Raw genomic sequence first — 22,614 nt, forward strand, 5'->3', positions numbered from 1 at the left:
GGAGGTGGGATGAGGTTAGTAGGTAGGAGATGGAGGTGTGGCTTGGAATGGGAGGAAGGGATGGGTGAGAGGAAGATCAGGTTAGGGAAGCAGAGACAGGTTGGACTGCTTCCTCCCACCCCAAGCCGCACCTCCATCTCCTACCTACTAATCTCATCCCACCTCCTTGAACTGTCCGTCTTCCCTGGACTGACCTATCCCCTCCCTACCTCCCCACCTCTACTCTCCTCTCCACCTATCTTCTTTTCTCTCCATCTTCGGTCCGCCTCCCCCTCTCTCCCTATTCATTCCAGAACCATCACCCCATCCCCCTCTCTGATGAAGGGTCTAGGCCCGAAAAGTCAGCTTTTGTGCTCCTGAGATGCTGCTGGGCCTGCTGTGTTCATCCAGCCTCACATTTTATTATCTTGGATTCTCCAGCATCTGCAGTTCCCATTATCACTGATAGAATTCATTTATAGCGCTCTGGTTTCAGTTTGTTTACAACTGGGCCTTTCTCACTGCTTGCACACACAGGAGATTAAACAGCACTTACAATAAGTAAAAAAAAACCACAAAGAACTGCGGATACAGCAAGAAATGCAGATGCTGGAGTCAGAGACAGCACAGTAAAGAGCTGGATGAACACAGCAGGCTAGGCAGCATAGAGGATCAGGGAATTTAACGTTTCGGGTCAGGACCCTTCCTCAGAAATGTGTCGTCAAAGAACTGTGGATGCTGGAAATCAGAAACATAATTGGAAATTTCTGGTAAAACTCATCAGGTCTGGCAGCATCTGTGGTGAGAAATAGAGTTAATATTTCAGGTCCAGCGACCTTTCCTCAAACCCTTGTTACTCTAACAAAGTGCAACAATCTTTCAACAGTCCTTGGATGTTCATGAGTTCTTTTCTCATTTCAGTCATTAATCAAAAAACTGAAGAATGAAAAGATATGGTCTTCATACTCACCCTTTATTCGTCAAGTAATCCTGTCTGGCTTAGTTCTTTTACAACCAATATTTTAATAGTGAATAAGAAACAGTCAATTGGAAATACATTATTCTTTGTTAAATATCTTACAATCAAGCAAGGGGTGAGACAAGAGAAATCACTTCACCCTGCCTTATTTGGTTGTAGCAGCTTTCAGGCAGCCAAGAACTGCCACCTGGCTAGCTATCACATGCCAAGGCAAAACATTCAGAGCACTGATGAAGATGTTATATACTCAGACACTTTCAGTCACCAGCTTAAACATTGACATCCAATGCTGGTTTGCCCACTGTATGGACTGTGGTTTTCGAATACTAAACAAGGTGTGTTTTAGGGTCCTCTACCAAGATACTGTACAAAAGCCAATTTTATTTTTAATTTATGAATGTGTGTTATAGGTTTAATGGAATTATACTTTCATTATGCATTTAAAAATATCAGAATTTGTGTCATAAGTAGATAGTTTGATTTATTCTATCTTCATTACTTCTGCTAATAGACTTCAGTTTTACTGTTAAACTAAAATCTGTTGCATTATGGGCTTATGTTTCAATGAGAGACTGTCGTGTTTGGAACAAAGTCAGCCAGGTGGACCTCATAGAATATGAGTTCCTGATTGGGGCTGTTAACCTGGTCCAATCAGAGGCCCCTGGCTGACAGATATGAGTGTCAGGGGTTCTGTTCACTGTAGGAGCTAGCTCTGAGCCAGCTGGGTCAGTGTCTTATACTATGCACGTGCAAATAAAGAGTGACTTGTGATGAGATACTGGCCCTTCTGGAGTTATTTTGGAGACCATTTTGTAAAAGCTGAAATACAATGGATTAAACCAGATTTTAGCCAATGTTTGTCCAGTAGTAACATCAGATAGGATCATACATGACAAAGTAATGAACTGGAGAAAGTGGATTTTGAGGGGATGAAAATGAAGCCAGAGAAAATAAACCAGAAAATTTACTTAGAAAGAAATACAACTGCAGTTGGAAACCTTGATCAATAATGTTTAGGAAAAATTGTCCACTGAAAAGCAACCACAATAGTTATAGGAAAGGTAATAGGACGACTACTGAAAGATGGAATGGAAAAAATATCCAGGAACTGAATATACAATAAAAAAAAATTCTCAACGTGGATTTCAAACTGGAATGTTCTGCTTGACCTGTCCTGTAGTACTAAATGAAAAAAAAAGAGGAATCATAAAGTTAATGCAGTAGATGTAATGTCTCAGCAGTCCCAAGAGAAGCAAATGCTGGGAGCTGCCGCTCTGTAAACCTAATGTGTTCAGTTATTTGCTTTGATGTTCATTCATGGGATGAGAGGACCACTGTTGAGGCAGGCAAAGTGGATGGTAGAGATGTTAGAATTAAAAGTTGAAGAAAAGGAAGCCCGAAAGCACTCAAGTGCATTCATAAACACTTAGGACTACTTGAAAACGAACTTACAGATGAAAGTGACTGTATTTATAAGAATTGAAATGGTTAAAAATTGCTTGTAAATCTTGAAAAACGTCTACTAGAACACTGCAACACTGCTACACCTCAAAAGGAATTACTTCCATCAGCATTGTCTCGATGGTTTCACTTTGTCTGACTATAACTTCCCAATCGGTCTCCTAAGCTCATTTGTTGATTGCCTGATGCAGCAGGCAGGAGAATACAGTACAGCTACAGTTATTATAAAAAATCTATCAGTGACTTTCAAACTGCATCAGTAGCTTATGGCTAATCTTGGTTAATGGGTAGAAGTTTGCCAGCTCATGTGGGGTAAGTTTGAGGATAAGCAGGATGGGAAAGCTAAAGAAATGAACATTTGTTTGGGATCCTGAGGAGCTTCTCCTGGGGTGGATTAAAAAAGAACAGAGAATGCACACTGAAATTTAGCTGGAAGGTGGCAAATTGGGGTCTACAGGTAGACTGTTGCGTCTCTTGACATGCCGTGATAGCTATTATGGAGAAATGGTCGTAGGGTGACCAGGACTGAAAACTCGATATTCAAGGGTTTTCAACATTCCAGGAGATTGGGCAAAAGGGCAAAGGAGGGACATAGCTTTGTAAATAATAGAATGTATCAATACTGTGGGGAAAAAGTGATCTCGTGCAATAGATCATGAGGTGAAATCAGTTTGGGTGGTAATAGTGAATAACCAGGGAGGACTAATAAGGGGTCTGTTAGTTTAGAATCCTCGAGGTCAAGCAATCACAACATGGTAAAAATTCAAATTCAGTTTAAGGGAGAGCAATTCTGATGTCAAACCAGTGTATTTAACTTAAATAAAGTCAATTGTGGAAATATGAAGGAACAATTGTCAAAAGTGAGCTGAGGTAATAGTCTAAGTCAACCCGTTCATCCCATGAATCAGCCGAGTGAATCTCTTTTGAAGAGCTTTCAATGCCAATAAATCCTTTCCTCTGTACAGGGGCCAAAGCCTTACAAGGTACTGCAGGTGTGGCCTCACCAATACCCTGGACAGGTGTAACAGGATGTTTCTATTTTTAAACTCTAACAATAAAAATCCATTTGCCTCTTTAATTCCTTGCTGCACCTGCATGCTAATGTTTTGTGTTTCATGCTCAAGAACATTCAGATCCATTGCGCTGTGTTAACCAATCTTCAATCCATGATAATGCATTACTATCCAACACCATGAGCTCCTATCTTGTAAAATTACCTTTCATGTAACACCATATTCCCATTTGTGGAGGGTGACTATGAGCACAAGTGCAAGAAAACGTTAAGTTGAGGGTAAGGGTGAACATTGGCTGCTGAGACATGGTTTGAGACGCTTGAGATCCAGTGTGTGCTGCCTTAAGGAGTGCTGTGCAGCAGACCATTGAGAACGTCTGTCTGACGAAGCATCTGAGCATGTGATGCCACTGATCTTGCACGCTCTCCTAAGGTCCTGGATCCTCTTAGTCCAACATCTCCTGGTTAAGGGGAACTTGCTGCTTTTTTGGAGAGTTTGTCCTCCTCCTCTCGTCTTCACTTCGATGCATTCCCCCACCTTCTTGAGCAGGCCCCCAGATAAAGATGAAAGATCCAGGAGGCAGGTCTCCCAGGTCTCCTCTCCATCTTGACAACTGCTGTAAGCTGAACAAATCAAGTCACTTTACTTGGGAATAAATAACACAGCGTGGAGCTAGAGGAACACAGCAGGCCAAGCAGCATCAGAGGAGCAGGAAAGCTGATGTTTTGGGTCGGGACCCTTCTTCAGAATGTGCACTTTACTTGGGAATCCTTCTTTGACAGAATGGATGCATCATGTTTTTTCAACCTCCCTAAATGGTCAGGAAATCTGAAAGCTTCCTCTGGTTCAACGTAACTGTGGACACTCTGCTCTGACAGTTGGGTTCTAATGATGGAAATAGTTCACCATTCTGGAAGGACTAAGATGGTAAATTTTCACACAGTATATTTGGGTTTCTAAAAGACCTTTCATAAGATGCCACACAAGTGACTTGTGACGAAGGTTAGAAAATGTGGAGTAAGGAGACAAGAGACAGAAGGGAGAGCAAGACGGCTACAAAAACAGGGGGAAAAAAAGCAAGAAAACTGAGCTTAAAGGCTCTTGTTCAAACTGGTGACCATTTGGAAGTGGCACTTTCACAAGAATCACATGAATGTAGAAAGTAGAAACAAGAGTAGGCCATTCGGCCTCTTGCACGTGCTGTGTTATTTATAGGTCATGTTCGGTGTAATTTCAGGCTGAATTCTTCTTTTCTAATTCACCTGTTAGTCAAGGAAATGTCTACCTCTGTTTTCTTTTCAGATATTCAAATAATCTAGCTTCATTGTTCTTTGTGAAAGTGTTTGACAGACTCAAGACCCTCACCACTACGTTAAATGCAAGATCCTTATTTTAAACTGTACCCCTGAGCTCTAGACTTGGAACAGTGTTGGGGTCACTCTTATTGACTATTTCAATTTTGGAATTGGAAGTTTAATATTAAAATTTGCAAACAATATCACATTATGGTACAGCTAATGCAGAGGAAGGCTGTGAAAAAATACAGCAAGTTATGGCTAAGTGAGTGGTGGTACATTTTGCTAGGAAGAATAGGAAGGCTGAATAGTCCTTTGGAAATAGATATCCAAATGGGCTAGATGAGCAGATGGAGCTGGAAGTGTAAGCTCACAAGTTACACGTGTTAATATAGCCAGAGAAAATCAAACAAAGCAGAGGGTTTCATTTTCAAGTGAATAAGATTGGAAAGAAGTTAAGTTAAACCTGTAAATAAAAGGTCAAACCTACAGCACACTGTACAGTTCTTCTCCATAAGATAAAAATATTTAAACAACAGTGAAATAGCAGAATGAAAGATTAACTACAATGGTAGCAGAACCATCAGAATATATTTCTGTTTTTATTCAAATATACATATGAGAAAATATTGAATAGACTGTTGATAATATTTGCTGAGGAAAGGAAGATTCAATGTGTGACCTATAGAGGCCTTTAATACTATGAAAGGCTAGACATAAAGGAGATGTTTCCACTTGCGATCCAGACCAGAATTAAAGGCTTTATGTATAACAAAATAAATCCAATAGAGAATTCAGTGGAAATTGATCTGCACAGAACCTTAAACAATCCCAGATTGTTGGAAAGTGCATCCAACAAGATACCACTTTTAGGAAGGAATCTGGAGTTCCAAAACCTGATATCAGCCCCAATTTTGCCTCTTCTGATTGTTTGTCCCTCTGAATCATTTCCTTCATTTCACTAAAAGTCAGGAATGTCTTAGTGAGAGCAAACCTCTTGCCTCTGCGTCTGGTATTTGGGCCTTTAAGTCTCACTGTTTAAGTGAGTGCTGCACAATCAGAGATGTGGTCTTTCAAATGAGAGAGCAAACAAAAAGTCCATTTGCCCACTACTTTGAGGACAAGCCAATAAGATCATCCCTGGTGTCCTGAAAAACATCTATTTCTCAACCAACATCTCTAAAACAAATTATCTGGTCATTATAACATTTCTTAGTTTGGGGTCTTGCTGTGTGCAATTTGGTTGCCACATTTCTTATATTTAAACAGTGAGAACATTTCAAAAGTAATTTATTTATAGTACAATGTTTTGGGTCATCCTGAAGTCATGAAAAACGTCATACAAATGCAAGCATTGCTTAATTTCACCATATTAGTCATAGAGTGATTTGCTCTGCAGGTTGAACATTAGATCAGATGAGCACCAAATGCAGCTCCTGTGTAATCCATAATTCTTGTTAAACCGCTGTGGCAGTCTACATGTGATGGATACACTTTTCACTAAAGCAGTTACTTCTTGAAGAGGTGAGATACTGGAGCCATTGTAAAGTTGAAACCAATAATTAATCAGAGGTATGACCCCCATTAATATTAGGTCAAGTGGTGCCACTATTTGGCTCAAGGCTTTGTATAACATGTTTTCCTCCATTAATGTTTAGTACAAAAGCAGGTAGCCTAGTGTAGAGTATATTAAAATTGTATTTTTGTGCTGAGTTTCAATTTCAAAAACAATTTTCAATATTCTTTTAAACTGAAAAAACCTAACTGGTGGAAAGAGTTGCAATATTCGGAACAAAAAAATGAATAGCAGAGCAAGATTCAATCATCTTAAAATTGCTGGTATAAAATGAATTAGTCTGTAATTTATCCATCCCTCGTACTCCAGGAATCCGTAGAATTTATAGCCCAAACACACATCTTCAAAGGCAGTAGGAAGCTGAAACATCAAAGAACTCTTCATCCATGAGCTTTGACAGCACATTTATCTCAGAATTCATGCAAAAACTCCCTAAATAATGTATTATAAATAATAATAGAGACCTGCCTGAGAATGATCAAACCGACAACCATCTTAAATGGCAACGGGCTTCAGTCTGACAGTTTTTGTCTCAACTGGAACTACATTTAGACATTTACTGAGAGAGAGTGGTAGACTTTCTTAGCAGCTTGCTTTGGGTGACAAATTTACACCAATTACTTATTCTTGAATAGGTGAACAATTCTGTTTAAAAGCAAAAACTAAAACTGGGACATCAGCCTAACCACACATTCCAGACTGTAAAAGCAGAGGAAGGAATAGATTTCTATCATTGTTGCTGAGAAATAAGATGCTTCAAATGGGAGAAAACCAATAAAGCTAAACATTAGTTTGAATTCTTGTCTTGGAAGCAAAGAGGCTTGAAGCTGTCACTGAGGCACTTTAGAGCTGAGACTGAAGAAGTATACACAAAGAAACATGGTATAGGAAAGATTCATTCGGACTATAATTTTATTGAAACAGTGGGAGTAAGGCAACTGGATATTGATACAAGGCAGTTAAAGGACTGATACTTGGAAGTATGTCATGACTTCACTAAACAGCAAATGTATTTGGATTTCTCACAACATGTACTTTCCCTGGTTGGATCCTAAAATCACATTGGAACCTAATTGACACCAATGGAACCTGTATTAGAAACCCGAACTGGTGAGGGGCTTTTGTTTACAATGCGGTCAGGGTTTTTCAGAGCATTGCCATCCCTTTCTCTTAGGTGGAAGTTGTCAAATATTTTCCCATCCTGCCATGGAGAGGGGAGAAACATTGAGATGAAGTGACCTACTTATTTCAATTCATCACCTAAAGATACTTCCTTCAGATTGAAATCCTTTTTTATAAAATGAACCATAAAAGATTAAGGGTTCTCCCTTCATATGGGAGGCCTCAACTATTTACATATTCAAATTAAAATTCGATGTCATTTGATACTACTGCCATGCAGTGATGTGCTGTCAGTTGGTAAAATGGAAGATTTGTCAGAATGAGTGTAAAACAGTTCTCTCATTGCTACCCAACCTGCCCTAATGATGACCAAAGCCATTCACAGCTGGTGACACTCTCCATCTGAACCTGCTCACAGCCAGTGACACTGTCAGTCTGCCCCTGCTCACAGCCAGTGACACTGTCAGTCTGTCCCAGCTCACAGCCGGTGACACTGTCAGTCTGCCCCTGCTCACAGCCAGTGACACTGTCAGTCTGCCCCTGCTCACAGCTAGTGACACTGTCAGTCTGCCCCTGCTCACAGCCAGTGACACTGTCAGTCTGCCCCTGCTCACAGCCAGTGACACTGTCAGTCTGCCCCTGCTCACAGCTAGTGACACTGTCAGTCTGCCCCTGCTCATAGCCAGTGACACTGTCAGTCTGTCCCAGCTCACAGCCAGTGACAATGTCAGCCTGCCCCTGCTCACAGCCAGTGACACTGTCAGTCTGCCCCTGCTCACAGCCAGTGATACTGTCAGTCTGCCCCTGCTCACAGCCAGTGACACAGTCAGTCTGCCCCTGCTCACTGCCAGTGACACTGTCAGTCTGCCCCTGCTCACTGCCAGTGACACTGTCAGTCTGCCCCTGCTCACAGCCAGTGACACAGTCAGTCTGCCCCTGCTCACTGCCAGTGACACTGTCAGTCTGCCCCTGCTCACAGCCAGTGACACTGTCAGTCTGCCCCTGCTCACTGCCAGTGACACTGTCAGTCTGCCCCTGCTCACAGCCAGTGACACTGTCAGTCTGCCCCTGCTCACAGCCAGTGATGCAATAGTACCTCTGTAGGACAAGAATCAATTGCAGAATATCAATCATTGAAGCAGGAACGGACCATAATAAACTTGAGTGCGTTAGCCATCCAGGAGAACAATTACCACAACTCCATTTATCCATCTTGACTCTGTATGCCTCACCAATAAAAATCTATTATTCTCCATTTTAAAACTTACAACTGAGTTCTGCCTCAACAGTCGTCTGTGATGTAGAGTGTATCAGATTTCAACAACCTTTCTAGGAGTCAATAGCTTTTTCTGGCATCTCTGCTAAGGCCTCACTCTAAAGTTTTGCCCCCTTGGTCGAGACCACTCCCAATCAGAGGAAATCATTTCTATCTACCTTACCCTGTAAAAAATTGAGACAGGTGCTGCTGGAAGTTCTCATAAGAGATCTGATTGTCAGGGTTTGATTTTGCAATTATTTATTTGAACTGTTATAACTAGGAGTGAGAATAGCTACCAGCAGAAAGTGTAGACTGTGTAGATTTCCCTCTTAGCAGAGCGGATCCATTTTCTCCTTTTCATGCCTTCATTTACACCCTTTGTACATCTCTACCTTCCTTTCACCACCATCAGCATCTCCTTTCTTTGACCACCCTCACAGTCTTTTCCACTTGCTTTTTTTCCCTCTCTGTCTACAGCATATCAAGAAAACACAATGTTTCAACCTTTCTCAATTCTGCAAAAGAGTGATTTAGGACTTAAAATATTAACTCTGTTTCTCTCTCCACAATTACACTATCAGTACTTCTCATTGCCTTGGAAAGACAGGTAACATCGTCAAAGACACCTCCCACCCCTCTTATGATCTCTTTCAACCTCTTCTATCAGGTAGAGGATGCAAAAGCTTAAACACACATAAAGCTTCTACCCCACTGTTATTGGACTTCACAATTGTCTCTCAAATTTCAAATCTAATTTTGACCTTGCTTTTAGTGCACCTTCTTTGCAGCCGTAACTTTGTATTCCTTGCTCTTTTCAATCACCCTATGATCTTTGTAATGGTATAATCTGCCTGTATTGCACGCAAAACAAAACTTTTCACTGCACATGTGACAATAATAAATCAAATCAAAAACGTCCAAAACTGCTGAGTTTTTCCAGCACTGTCTGCTTTTATTCATAACAGATCTTCGGTCAGGCTAAGATTTACAATTATTTAATTGCATCAATTAGACTTCCCCTCAATCTTTCTTACTTGAGGGAAAACAAGTCTGAACGATGCAACATTAAAGCTTTGACAGTCCAGTACCATTGAATCTGCATTGTGCGCCTTTCGAGATAATATATCCTTGTTGACGTGCAGAGCCAAAAATGTAGGCATCAGTAATTTACGCAAATTCTTGTCAGCACTAGACATGCATGATGACTTTGTTGCCATTTGTTGAGTTTCAACTTTCCACAAAATAACCTGCAAAGCACACAAGGTTTGACACAGTCCTGCCAAAGTCTGCTTGTGAACATTCTTACGACAGGCATCCATTCATGCAGTAAATAAAAATACCATTGAGCTCGTTTGCATGATCATGAATTTTCTTCTGCAGTGTAACTGAAATTACTTTTCATTCCCATCTCATTATTTGAAGGAAATTTTCTATCAGGTGTTCCCAATTTGCCGAATGATGTGATTTTATTTTCAAAGTACATTTCCTTAAAGGTAATGTAATTGCATCAATGTTTTGTTCCGCATCTTTCATTTAGTCAGATCATTATTGTTCCATTCATTGCAGTGTAGCACTTTCATGTTCAGGTTTATTGCTGTAAGGACAGGATGTCAGGACTCTGATGAACAAGTCCATGGAATGGCAGGATAGAAGCTTCCACCTGCAATTCCCCTCAAAGGGGTTGAAATTCCTCTAAGAGCTCATTTTTGGACACTGATGAACGTACTTATGAAAAATCTCTTCTCTGCTTTTTTAAGTGAGTTAATGGCCTTGCTAAAATTAACATTAAGAATTTGATGTGATGCTTTAGCTGATGAACCAAAAATAAAACACGTAGGAATTTCACCAATAAAGCACATTCCGAATCCCAGCATACTTGAGGATGGGCAGGATAGGGGAGAGGGAATACATCAAAGGGAATACACTCGCTTTCTTCGAAACAAAAGGTACAAATTCAGAGGAAGTGCTAATATATAATATTGTCACATACTTTATCATCATCAGTTTTAGGAGCGGCCTGAGAACAAGCTTATCACTTATATGAAATAACGAAAGAGAAAGGGGTAGCAAAGTTGCACTTATATTGCACTTTTCAGGATCTTTGGATATCCCAAAGCACTTATGGCCAATTAAGCACTTATGAGGTATAGTCACTTTATATATTATGATGTATGAATGGGTTTGAGATTTTAGTGGAGGTTAGGTATACATGATGTATAGACAAAGCCATCCTCTGAAATTCCTACGCTTATTGTTTCAACAGAAGATCTAAAAAATTTAAAAAAAAATTATGCAGAGTAGCACCTGCACTACAATAGTTATAAAAACAATTTCATTTACAAGAGTTAGATATTAGTGCACAATTACCCATTCTAATTATTTCTAGGCTGCAATACTAGTTGCTGGACCAGAACATATAAAATGCCTTACAGCAATGAAAGTAATGAAAAGAATGCTGATTTGTATTAATAGGAGAAACATCCAAGATCCTCCTAATTTTCACATGAATGGCAACACAAAAATAAATAAACCAGGACGGAGGGGAAGCAAATTTCAGACATTCAGCAGCAAGAGCTTTGCATTAGTTTCAACAGAGGATTGTCCAAATCTACATTTTGATGAAGATGGTAATCCTGTGTTGCTTAAATGATCAATAGTCCTTTTAGTTCAGTATGGTGTGATGCCAAGGTTGATAACAGAATAAGTAAATATTCTTTATGATAAATTTCAGCATATATTCATTTCAAACCCAACCTATTCCCCTGCGCAGGTCTCCAAGTTGTTATTAGTCTGAAGAAGGGTCTAGGCCCACAACGTCGGCTTTCCTGCTCCTCTGATGCTGCTTGGCCTGCTGTGTTCATCCAGCTCTACACCTTGTTATCTCTGTTATTAGTCTGTTTTCTTTTTGTGCTTCAAACTTCTCCCTGAGAACATAAAGATTTATTCTCTAAGTAATCAATTCACAATAGGTGCAATTTAAGCAATGATATTGAGATTATTCAACTAGAATGTAGACAAGTTGGTGGAATTCAGACATTTGGCAGATTAGAGTTATTGCAATAGTTTATGATCTGACACATTTCATTCAGAAGAATGAAGTCAGATAATAGAAAACATATCCAATGTGCTGCCTGGCCTTTAAGCTCTGGAATAGCCTTCCTTAATTTCTCCATCAGGCCATTGTCATCTCCTCCATTAAGATGCTCCTTAAAATCAATAATTTTGTCCAAACCTTTGATCACCTCCTATATTATTATGTCTTCACATGAATTGCTTTCTAGTTCCATCTGATAATGCTCTAGTGAAATTGCTTGGAATGCTTTACTCTTTAAAGATGTTGTATCAATGCTAGTTGGAACTTTTATTACTGCTTCAATCTTCATGACTCCAAGAGACCTGAATGCCTCTTATTGTAGTAGAGCATGCATGTGGATTTCCTTGGTTCGCAAAGTAACTGCCATGCAATTAAAATAGTTTATATCAGATGTTCTACCATGTTTTTGACAGATGGAGAATGAGGGAAGCAATGGTGATGATGGTCATATCACAAGACAAGTATCCAAGAGGCTTTGGCTAATATTATGGTAACTTATTCACTTAGAGGATGTATGCATCTTTGGTGAGGCCAGCATTTAATATCCATCTGTAATTTCCCTGAAGAAGGTGGCGGTGAGCTGTCTTCTTCTATCTCTTCCCATTATTGCATGTCGGTAAACCCACGGGGTGCGAGAGAGGGAGAATCAGGCGTTTGACTCAGCCACAGTGAAAGAACAGTGTTTTACATCCAAGTCATGATAATGTGTCGTTTCAAGGGAATCTTAAACAGCTCTTGGTATTTGCACGTGTCTGCTGCCTTTGTCCTTCTTTGATGCAGAGGTCACAGAGTTGAAAGGTATTATCTAAGGAGCCTTCATGAGTTGTTGAGGTATATGTTGTAGACGGTACCCATTACTGGTGCTGTATATCAGTAGTGAAGGGAATGGAGTTTGGGAGTGGATAATATTTATGATGCTGGTTGAGTTCAGTTACATATTTACAGTAATGGCCAGGATGCTGATACCAAGGAGCCTTATGAGGGAAGGAAGATTATTGATGAAAAACTTATAGATGGTTGAGCCTAACACAATATCATGGAGGAACACTGCAATGATTTATTTGGACTGAGATGATTAACCTCCAAAAATCACAATCATCTTCCTTTGTGCTGGATTTGACACCAACTATTGGATAGTGTTGACCTGATTCCCATTGACTCCAATTTTGCAAGGACTTCTTGATGCCATACTTAACACCGCTCAATGTCGAATGCTGCCTTGATATCAAGGGCAGTCACCCTCTCATCATCTCTGAAATTCACCTGTTTTGTCCCTTCAGCCATAAGGACAGAGATAGGAATGTTTGTTGTAAATTGCATAATGTTTGACACTATTTGTGAGCCATCAGATACTGAAGCAATCCAGATGCAAATACAGCATGACCTAGACAACATCCAGACTTGGGCTAATAAATGGCACGTGACACTCATGAACACCATTTCCAGGCAATGATCATCTCCAACAAGAGAGAATCAAGTCATCATCCTTCCATATTCAATGGCATTATTATTGCTGAATCCCCCACTATCAACTTCAGGGGAAATACCATTATCAAAAACAGCAGTCACATGGATCCAAGAAAAAATAATTGAAAACCACATTAGAGGCTGAGAATACTGCAGTGAGTAACTCACCCCTGACTACTCAAAGTCTGCTACCATTTATAAGGCACAAGTCAGGAACATGATGGAATACTCCCACTCGCCTGGTTGGGTGCAGCTCCAAAAACACCGAAGCAGGTTTGCACCATCCAGCACTTTCGGACCCATACAACAATGCACACCATCTTCAAGGTATACTGCAACCCCCTTCAATGACATTTCCAAACCTGTGACCTCTATAACCTTCAAATTCCCTCCAAGAAACACACCATCCTGACTTGGAACTCCATCATCACTCCCTCATTATCGCTGGATCCCAATATTGGAACTCACTCCCTAAGGGCATTGTGGGTACACTGAAACTCCGCAAAGTTCAATGGTCCTTATGGCAGCTCAGTGCCATCTCCTTAAGAATAACTAGGGATGAGAAATAAATGCTGGCCCAGCCAGTGATGTCCTCATTCTGTAAACAAATAATTTATAAAAACAATCCCCATTGGAATTCGAGATAAATGGAATGCTCATTTATTCTCCAAAGCTTCACACTCTGGTTGTATATTGTGGTACAGAACTCAGTGTCATACAACTACAGTTTGACAAAAGAAAACTGAATAATTATTTTATCATTATTGATTGCTCTTTAATTAATTTATTCCCTTACTCAGCTTCTTTTGTGGCCAACAAAAAATATCTACATCTTCGACATTTTAGGTATTAGTTAACTTAATGCTATTGGATTTACACTTTAGCATATCCATCTAAATGTGCTGTTTTTTCAGTTATAATGATAGTGTTTATTTGAGTAGGATTTCCAAATGGTGGAGCGTTATTCTGATCTGGAAACTCAGAAATACACACTTGTCCAAACACAGTGGAGATATAATGCAAGCATTGAATCAGTTTATTCTTGCTACCCCTGATGAAGATCAAGTTAAATGAGAGTACTCCTGCAGCCTGACAATATCCTACTCATGAGACAAAATGTACATCATACTTAATGATGACGTAACAAAGCGAACTATTTTTAGTGAATAATTCATCTAATTGTACAAGACTACAAATACTGTTAACTTAATTGAAAAGTTATATTCTGTAATTGAGTTATTGGTGAACTTCATGTCATAATTAAATTTATGCATTAAAGTTTTGAAAACAGGCCAGAGAGAAGAATAAACAGTACCGTCTGGAGCATTTCTTTTTCCTGCTGATTCTAACAATTTCATCCCCAGACCATCACATGCTCTGAGCAGGACAATCCAGTCCTGCCCTCGCTCACTTTACCAAAATACGATACATCACATTTATCCAAATTAAACTGCATCTGACGGTCCTCAGCCCTTTGACCCAATTAATCAAGATCCCTTAGTAATCTTAGATAATCTTCTTCATAGTTGACTATACCACCAACTTTGGTGTTATCTGCAAACTTATTAACCATTTCTCCAAAATTCTTTATCAAATTTTGTATTAAGATACGAAGCCCATCAATTTGTTCTTCAATCAAACTTTCCTGCACTTTTATAGCTCCTTGGTGCAATTTCATATTCACACATTTTTTCCCTTCCTTTTATTTTCTGGCAACAGTCAGTCTCAACCCTAACCTGCAATCCAACCTGCTTCATTGCCTTTGATTTTGTAATTTTCCATGTGACTGAAACCAACAACCCACCTCCACTCAGGGCTCTGGTCTAGTTGGATGATTTAGTTGGAGCCCATCCCATCAGTGCAGCTCCCTGCATCCCTAGTACTGGTGCCAATGTCCCATGAATTTAATCCTGTTTCTCCCACGCCAACCTTTGAGCCGCAGTTTGCCTCTTGAATCTTGTTGACATGGTACTAACTAGCTTGTGGCTTAGGCAGTAATACGGAAATGATCTTGCCTTTCAGCTTAGCCCCAAGCTGCTCATATACACTCAGCAATGCCTCTTTTCTCTTCCTATCTATATCATTGAGATGTCCTGAACCTTGGTGCCAGGCAGGCCGCACAACCTTTGTTGCTCTTAATCCTGGCCACAGAGAACAGTGTCTATTCCCCTGATTAGATTATCCCTGGTTAAAACTACATTTGCCTTTTCTTCTCCTGTCTGATACCATGGCACTATGGCAAGTTTGCTCATCCTGCTCTTGTCCAGACAGGGATGGAAAATCTCAAACCTGTTCGATAAGGGATGGCGATGACCTTGGAAGGAGTACAGTGAGGAAAATTCTTCTGAAAAATCTGCGGAATCTGTGATTGTTTTTCAGAATGATTAAAATGTTTATTTTAAGGAGTTTGTATAAATGATAAAGGAATCCGTGTTACTTTTATTGAATAAGATGAGACGCTGGCTCTTGAGACCTGGTGATACTTGACCTGGAGGCAGTACCAACTGGATTAGGAAGTTAAAACTAGAGGTTGTGGGATGAAAAGGGGAGCTACAGAGACAAAGAAATATGATAAGCAGCTGGTTGTTGGATACAGAAGAGGAGAGAACAAATACATATAGAGGAAAAAATACAGTATTTATTTTTCAGAGGAGAAGTAACAAGTCATTCTCAGAATGAAGTCTGTTTTTCTTTTTGGAAAACAAGGAACAAGGAGCACTTAGAAGCACCATGGAGTTTGTTAGATGGTCTGAAACTCCAGAAAGCTATGTGAGTAACTTGGAGATCCTTTTATTCCTAGGAATGACCAAGCCATGAACAGAGATGTTATTTCTTTGTTGGTTGAGAAGGAACGTTGGGAAATTACAATATTGGAACTGTCATGACCTGAGGTAGAGCAAGCTTGTAGAAGTGTGTTTTGCTCATAGAAATCGTATCATGAAGCAAAAGTAAAATCTGGGTAGGATTTCTGACTTATGGAGCATGAATAAGGAACACTATAAGGAACTCTGTTGCTGCATAGTCCCATATGATTAGAAGGATTGATGTGAATGCTTGCAGTTTTGTAAGATGTATCTTTGCTATAGTGTCTATTCAAAGTGAAAGGCTCCCATTTATTTGAATTAACATTTGCTTAGTTGTTTAATTTATGTTGATTCTGATTTGTGTTAAAGTTCAAAATGTAGAAACTTGGTAAAGTTTTCATTGGGGCTGATTATAAATATGGTTATTCTGGGTTTATAATTTTCCTATAGGGATCATAGAAATGTATTAGTAGCGATTGATAATTGGTTAATAGACAGAAAACAGCAAATGAACAAGCAAGACATTTTCTGCTCCAGCAGGTTATATCTAATAAAATACTTCAAGGATTAGCACTTGGACCTAAGCTAGTTACAATTTATATCAACAATTTATATTTATATTATTTTATATTAGCTGAGGGAGTTGATTGCATGCTATCCATGTTTGTCAGTCTTACAAAATAACTGGTAGAACAAAGTGCGGAGGTAAGTGGTGAGGAGGATGCAAACAGCTACTCGTGTTACATCAATGAGCAACAACCTGCTAGATGGAATACTATGTGGTGAAGAGTTAAAGATGCAAGATTTTTTTGATCGCTGTGATACTGGGACATGCGAACAGAAGAGGGACAGCATGGTGGATCAATGGTTAGTACTGCCAGCTCGCTGTGTTTGATTCTGGCCTCAGGTGACTACCTGCGTAAAACTTGCATGTTCTCCCAGTGTCTGCCTGGGTTTCTGCTGGGTGCTCCAGTTTCCTCCCATAATCCAAGGTTATGCAAGTTAGGTGGATTGGCCACGTTAAATTACCCTGTAGTGCCCACAGATGTGCAGGCTAGGTGGACTAGCCATGATAAATACGGGGTTATGGGGTTAGTGTAGGGGATTGGTGTGATGCTCTTTGGAGTCTTGATATAGACTCAGTGGGCCACTGTGCGCCCTTTTCCACACTGAAAACTGTAGGGACTGCGCAGAAAAAATGCTGGTAGCATGGGGCACTCGCAAATGTGATGGAATTTTGCACTCCTGAGATTATTATTGCCATTTCTTTGAAAACATGTTTCAAACAGACAGCAGCAAATGTGTTTGCTGGATGTTCAGAAAATTCAGTGCACAATCATTTCCTTGCATAATAATAACAGCAACCATAATAATAACAGCAATACTGGGGAGGAAGAAAATCAATAATATTAATTTCCATGGGGCCTTCCTTTCTAGCCGCCGAATTGAGTTGGAAGTAGATTATTGCACATAACTGTGGTCTGTCATTGGTGATACATGTCATAAAGATGTTAGCACAATTGTGACAGATTCAATAACGTAGAAATGAGTACCAATATGGCCTCATGATTAAAGCAATAAAGGCTGTCATTTCTTGCCAGTGTTCTGTATTATTGCTTTAATCAATAATGCTCGAGCTATGCCAGCAATTACCTGGATACAACATTTTTCTGACAAGATGACTGCTGATGTATGAATGAAAATCTTCTTTCTTTTGTATTCACCTGCATGTTAATAGCTACCAACGCAGGATTTGAGAAAACTTGCATTTATATAGAGTCTCACATACTGCAGGATCCCCTAAGTTTTTTTATTGTCACTGAAATACATTATGACATGTGATTCCTGCTGGAATGTAGGACAATAGATACCTCCTTTGTACTGCACTAAAGTGTCTGAAGTTTATATCCATTCTATTATATCAGGCTCCATATCTTTCCTTCCTTTCTCTCCTTCCATCTTTCTTCTCTATTTGCCCCAAAGATACACTGTTCTCAGATAGCAAGAAGGCTCATAACAAAATAAATTAAGCTATGTTTTGTCAGGTGTAATTACTGAGACATTAGGGAGCTGGTACAGATAAATCTGTTCTTTCTGAAAGCTGGAGGAGAACTCATTCTCTCTACTATAGGCTGTGTGCTATCAGTAGAATGGCTAGAGCCAATGTGACATGAAAATTAACTCCTTCAGAATAATTGTTTAAAACACTATTACACATATCTAAGGTAGCTTGCTTGAGAAAACTCAGACTAAATATGGATTTCCTGATACGGTGCACCAGTTTTCCTCTTGCAATGTATCCAGGAGACAAAGGCAGGCCCAGTTAAATGTTTACCACAACAAATGCCGCCTGGCCAATCAGATAGCCAGAAGCTCAGGTTTAAGAAACTGGGACAAGTGGACCAGCTGAGACAGTTTTGGAGGACTCTTCAAACTGGGAGAGATGAGAGAAACATTTAATAAACCGATGGGGCCAAGCAGTCAGCCCATCTTGATGACCCTTTGGGACAGTTGGGGCATCCTTTCCTTTCTCCCTTTTGAGGAACATAATGGCTGTGGGGAGTGACTCTGTTACTGGCAGAAAGTGAAAATCCTCCTTACTGGGCTTGTTTTAATTTAAATTGGTGGCCACTGATTGGTAACTTATCTGCTCTTGGTCTCACTACTGGGAAATGTACCTGGCAGTGGGAGCCCATCAAGGAACTGCCCTAACACAGCTTCCTCACTATTTTCCCAGTCCCCTTGCCTCCCTGTCCACTACCTCTGGGCTGTCAAATCCTGCCCATTATCTCAGGGGCACTCCCTGAAGTCAAACAGCACAGAGTGTACCATTTGGGTCATCATGCATATGCCAACTCTTTACAAAGCTACCCGAATAGGTCCATTTGCTTGATAATTCCTAAAGCACCTGCAAAAGCTTTCTCCTCCTGTACACTACCTTATGATTTCCTTATACAAGTTAATATTCAATCTGGCATCACCATCCTTTCAGGCAGTGCATTCCAGATTACAACAATTTGCAACGCAAGAAAAAAGACTCATCTCATCTCTGATCATACAGCAATTACTTCACTTCCATGTTTTTTTGCTAATGACCCTCCAGATAGGGTAGAGAAGTTTCACCCTATCGAGTGTATCAACAACCCTCACCATTTTGAGTAAAGGAAACAAATGTTTTGGGGAGAAGGGAATACGTAGATGGTTATAATTGTCAGTTTAAATCTGGAAAAATGGGAGTAGAATAATGTGGAGCATAAACACTGGCATGGACCAATGGAACCTAACGATCAGTCTCCATGCCATATAACCTACACTATCCTTTGTAGTAAATTCTATCTTAAACCTAGTTATAGTCATAATATGATAGATGTACGTACACAGCTGCATAGTCAGTATTTTCCAAACAAAACTCGATAAGATTAAATATATTATCCTATTATTCCCATAGTTTGAGCCTTTCTGCTATCTTTGTCTTTTAATGGACATGGGAGGATTGCTGTTTGCCTGCTTTCTGCAGCTTTGAGCTTCCACCAAGCTTCACAATTGTGGAAGGTTGATAACATTTGAGGACATCCAGCAATGCCTTGTTTGTTGTCCCGTTTTGGTTTTTATGTCACATTTTGAAACCCTCACTATCAATATAAATGTCTCTTTAATATTTTGTTTACATCTTTACATGAAGATTTCTAGCTATCTGCTTCCTGCCTCTTCAAATTATGCAACATTAACTTTCTTCACAGAAAAAAATAAGACAGAGGAAGCATTTCCATTGTTATAACCTTAATTATAACTTCTAATCTTTGGAGGTTTGTAGTTTGTTTTCAAATATATACAACAGATGTATTATTTATTCTGCATGATTTATTTGGTGGAATTTAGAGCAGACCTCATGACTATAATGATGACTTGGAGTGAAGTCATATTTAGCCTTAATTCTCCAGTCATCATGTGAGCTTGATGGACTAGCAGGATATTTTTTTTCTGAGATAACGAGGTGTAGAGCCGGATGAACACAGCAGGCCAGGCAGCATCAAAGGAGCAGGAAAGCTGATGTTTCGGGCCAAGACCCTTCTTCAGAAATGGGGGAGGGAAAGGGGATTCTGAAATAAATAGGGAGAGAGGGGGAGGCGGTTAGAAGATGGATAGAGGAGAAGATAGGTTGAGAGGAGACAGACAGGTCGAAGAGGCAGGGGTGGAGCCAGTAAAGGTGAGTGTAGGTGGGGAGTGTAAGGGGGGGATAGGTCAGTCCAGGGAGGACGGACACATCAAGGGGGCGGGATGAGGCTAACAGGTAGGAAATGGGGTTGCGGCTTGAGGTGGGAGGAAGGACAGGTTAGGGAGGTGGGGACAGACTGGGCTGGTTTTGGGATGTGGTCGGGGAAGGGGAGATTTTGAAGCTTGTTAAGTCCACATTGATACAATTGGGCTGCAGTGTTCCCAAGCAAAATATGAGACGCTGTTCCTGCAACCTTAGGCTGGCATCGTTGTGGCACTGTAGGACGCCCAGGATGGACATGTTGTCTAAGGAGTGGGAGGGGGAGTTAAATTAGTTTGCGACTGGGAGGTGCAATTGTTTGTTGCGAACTGAGCATAGGTGTTCCGCAAAGTGGTCCCCATGTATCCTTTTGGTTTCCTCGATGTAGAGGAGGCCACATCTGGAACAGCAGATGCAGTATACCACATTAGCATGATGATCATCAAAATGAAGGGGCTAGGCCCGAAATGTCAGCTTTTGTGCTCCTAAGATGCTGCTTGGCCTGCTGTGTTCATCCAGCTCCATACTTTTTTATCTCGGATTCTCCAGCATCTGCAGTTCCCATTATCTCTAACCCATCAAATGTATTTTGGCCATAAAAATCTACAGAAAGTTCAAAGATTGTGAATGGTCAGAGAAATGCAGCTGCATATTGTATTTGCTGACTTGCAATAGTTATGCGATGTCTGAAATACATTCTTTCAGCTTATGCAGTTGCTGTTAAACCCATCGCATGAAACAGAGAAAGACACTGCAATGTATACACACAGTTTGGTAACTTTTCTTGGGCTCTGCGAGAAATGTCAGAATGGGTTCCCTCAGCAAATGCAACAAACTGTGGAAAACAGAAAAGATGTGCTCAGAAGACAAACTTCTAAATCGTAAAAAGTAAAGTTTCAGAGTTTTTATATCCAGAATGTATCTGCTCCGTTGGAAATTAAAAAAAACCTTAAGTAAGCCTCATAGATGAAAGCATGCCAGCTAGTTATATAATGCCTTGTTTAGGTCTTCATCAATCTATCAGCTAATGGTATTGTTCCAAAATGTTAATAAATGCCAACTTTAAACACAATTGCAGTCAGTTGGTAATAATAGATCAAATTAATGTTTAGAGAGGAATAAAAACAAATATTTAAGACATCAAGTCCATGAAAAGTTAACCAGATGGTTTCCTATTCTTCCAGCTAGCACAACTTATTTTAGCTCGATTTGAAACACCTGGTACTGAATTGAAGATTAATTGTTTAGCTGTGAATTACCTAAATGCTCACAGTCAATTTTCCAAGCAATTTGTAAACAATCGCTGAGCTAACATGCGCAAGGGGCTGTCACAGCATGCCTAACTGAGCATCAAAGACCCTCCAGTGACTGCTACAAGATATATGCTGGCTAGTTCGTGGAACTGATACTTTTTTACTTTGGAGTTTGACAGAGGCCATTGATCACTATTACCCTATTGCAACCCACTGGGTCATTGCAATGTCCAGTAGCAACCCTGAATATCACATCTTTACTTCGAAAATAGAATTGGAAAATCATGTTAAAATACATGTAATGTGAGTTACTAATTTATAATGGACACAGAGTGGGTTTTACCAGGACGTTGATTCTACTGAATAGTTGGATATGACGTCAAAACAAAATCAAAGCCCATGCAAAAGTTATTAACTAATAGCCTAAGCAAGGCAACCAATTGTGTACAAAAAGAAAATCCAAAATGACAGCATGACAATGAGCTCAAAATACAAAGAAAACAAAACAATGGCAAAATTTAAGGTATTTTTTACCTTCTGATATTTTTGTCTCGAGGATCTAAAAGTTGACATTCCGAATTGGAAGAAGGCCAATTTTGACAGTATTAGGCAAGAACTTTCAATAGTTGCTTGGAGGCTGTTGTTTGCAGATAAAGGAAGGGCTGGAAAATGGGAAGCATTCAAAAATCAGACAATGAGAGTCCAGAGGCAGTATGTTCCTGTTAGGGTGCAGGGCAAGGTGGTAGGTGTAGGGAATTCTGGATGACTGGAGAAATTGAGGTTTTGCTTAAGAATAAGAAGGAAGCATATGCCAGGTATAGACAGCAGAAACCGAATGAATCCATATAAGAGTATAAAGACAGTAGAAGTATATTTAAGAGGGAAATCAGGAGGGCAGAAAGGGGACATGAAATAGCTTTGGCAAGTAGGGTTAAGAAGATCCAAAGGGATTCTACAAATGCATTAAGGACAAAAGGGTAGATAGGGCCAGAATAGGACTCCTTCAAGATCAGCAAGGTCACTTATGTGTTGAACCGCAGGAGATGAGGGAGATACTA

The sequence above is a fragment of the Stegostoma tigrinum genome, chromosome 3 (assembly GCF_030684315.1).
Source record: "Stegostoma tigrinum isolate sSteTig4 chromosome 3, sSteTig4.hap1, whole genome shotgun sequence".
In the NCBI taxonomy this organism is placed as follows: Eukaryota; Metazoa; Chordata; class Chondrichthyes; order Orectolobiformes; family Stegostomatidae; genus Stegostoma; species Stegostoma tigrinum.